Source organism: Benincasa hispida, chromosome 12 (genome assembly GCF_009727055.1).
Source record: "Benincasa hispida cultivar B227 chromosome 12, ASM972705v1, whole genome shotgun sequence".
In the NCBI taxonomy this organism is placed as follows: Eukaryota; Viridiplantae; Streptophyta; class Magnoliopsida; order Cucurbitales; family Cucurbitaceae; genus Benincasa; species Benincasa hispida.
In genome coordinates, this window is record NC_052360.1 from 21,430,631 (window position 1) to 21,433,450 (window position 2,820).

Genomic DNA, 2,820 nt, shown 5'->3' on the forward strand with positions numbered 1-2,820 from the left:
TAATCCATAAACTAATTCTCATTTAACCCTATTAAGCTACCAAGGGGACCTCATGGACCTATAGCTTAAAACTTTAATGGTACATGAATAATTAATAGGACTCTTTAATTAAATTATTCACCATCTGTAACTATCAGGCATTCCACTAAAGACCGACAGCTATACTCTTCACATTACAAATATATTTTTGTATCCATTGGATATAACCAATCAATAGTACGAAGACCCTTCACAAATTATTCGTAAGTATAGCTGGGCCAAAATTATTGTTTTTCCCCTATAGTTACATTCAACTCCTTAAGTACCATTGATTCCTCTAATGAACAATAGATTATAGTCCAATTATGACTAAACCTCTCTCAGGCTAGGAGAGGGTGTGGCACCACATTTTTCAAGTCCTAGAATAAGCCCTTAAGGGAGCAACTTATCTACTTACCTTGACCTCGGGTAAGGACTAAATTCCTTCTTAGTTGTGTTTCCAGCTTCCCAATCAGACGAAACCCCCAAAATGTTAGGCTTACTGAGTCAGCAATCTGGGCACTCTCACCCATACAAATCAAAGGACTGCCCTCATACGCAAGAGTTCACAACTCACTCAGAATTTAGATCATATTACCCATGCTCATCCTCATGAAAGATAAATCTCTATTATGAACGATGTTATATAATGAGACTAAACATTTTGTGGTCCAGTCTTATACAAATTCCTTTTTATAGAATATCCCTGCTCAAATGTTTATACATGAATGATCAGGATCATATCATTTGTAGCACTTTACAATAATTGTAACACCTACAAAGTGAGCCATACTTGTAGTGTCACCAGAATAAGGTATCCGATCTTATCCATCTACTACAAACCAGTTAGGTTATCACTTAAATATGATCCACCCATATGTCTCTACATACATATTTAAGCTACAAGATAAACATGGATATTAGTTTATTGGTTTGTGGTTAATGCAACTAAAATATGGAATAAAATATCATAAATTTTATCAAATAAACAATGAGTTTGTTCAAAACATTTACAAACTATAGGACCCTACGAGATTCAGGGAATCAACCCCAATAAAAAGTACTTGTGGTCTCATGATAAGTAATGTAAAGAGGTTATTGGGTCAAGTCTGGGGTCGTGAGGTCCCTCAATGCGCCATTCTGCAACTGCCATGATTGTCTCTTCCTCTTTTTCTTCAAAATGCTCTTCCTCATATATGCCTTCTACATTGATATGTTCTTCCCTAACTCTTTGCTCTCTAGCCTTTCTTCTACATCGCCTTTTCTCCCTGCCTAATTCTATAAATACAACAATAAACTAGGATCCTAAGAGGATCGGGTTGCATACATATAGAGAAAATAGAAGAATGAAAAAATAACTTAAACATTTTATGTAATGACTCGACTCTCTAAGATGGGTAAAGGATCGTTACTACATGCATATATGATAGCACCGAAAATGTGTTATTTCCCTTTTCTTAATTCTAGGCCATTACTATGTCTAATGTGTTTATTTAGTTTTTTTATAGGTATCGAGTATCTTAGAGGTAGAATCAGTCATTACGAGTTGTTTGGGGTTAATTTGGAGAAATTAGGAGCTAATTAGAGCAACCGGGGTTCAAAAGGATATGAAAAAACGAAAATACCCCTGGACGAAATGTTGCAACACTCAATCAAGTGCTACAAAGCAATAGCCTCCATAATGCTGGAAAATAGGGTAGTGTTGAAATGCTACATGTAGCACTGCAACGCTCCAATTTTTTGACACAAGCACGCACGAGGCCTCGTAGCGTTCCAACGCTGCAACTGCAGTTTTATAAGTCCCCTCCAATCGGTTCCTATGCCGATTTTCTCCTCTTCTCACCTCTTCATTTGTATTTTTCTTCATTTTACTCTCCATTTCATGTGATTAGTGAAAACATTACCGAGTTCTTCTCTTCTTCATTACCATGGGAAGGTAAGACCTAGCTCTCTAGTTTAGGGATTTGGAATAATGTAATTTTTGGGAGTTTTGTTTGAATGTAATTTCTATATTTTTGTCTATGGGTTTCAATCTGAATCTTGTGTTTATGAATTGCGTAATTTTATTATTGATTGATAACCAATAATTTGTTGTGTAATTTGAATGCTTAGGGATTGGCTTGTAATATGTGATATTTAATTATAGGTTAATCTCAAAGGAAACAATAGTTAGTTAGGCTTGTAATTCATTGCCTAAATTGAATAGTATTGCTCCTATCAACCTAGAGAGAAACCATATTGAATATTTGATTAGATGTTGGAAGTCGAACACTCATCCTAGCGTTATCCCTATAACTTAATGCAATTTATCAATTTATATGGAGCAGATTTGTTTCTATGTTTTGAGATTAATTAGGTAATTAGGACTATTGATTGTGATTCTAATCAATTGGGCTAGGCATAGTCAAGAAACTAAAGTTACATATAAATAGCTCGCTGAACAAGAATTGCATTAGTCCATTCTATTTCTCTAAGTTAGAATGTCGTAGTTAATTTCATTTCTATCTTTTATTTTCTCAAATTTTATTTTCTTCCAATTCGAATTATCCAATCCACACCAATCCTCCCCCCCCCCCCCNCCTCCAAATTTTAGCACTTTACAATGAACTAATCTTCCACGCTTCCCTATGGTTCAATCCGAACTTGCCACTTGTACTACTAGTTAGTATAAGTTATTTGTTCGATGATTTATAAATTTTATTTGATTAAGCAAGGGCTTATGGGCGATGATAAATCTGAGCTTGGCAAATAGACATTGTTGCCGAGGAAGCCAATTAGTTCTTCTTAATTAGTTTTTAGTTG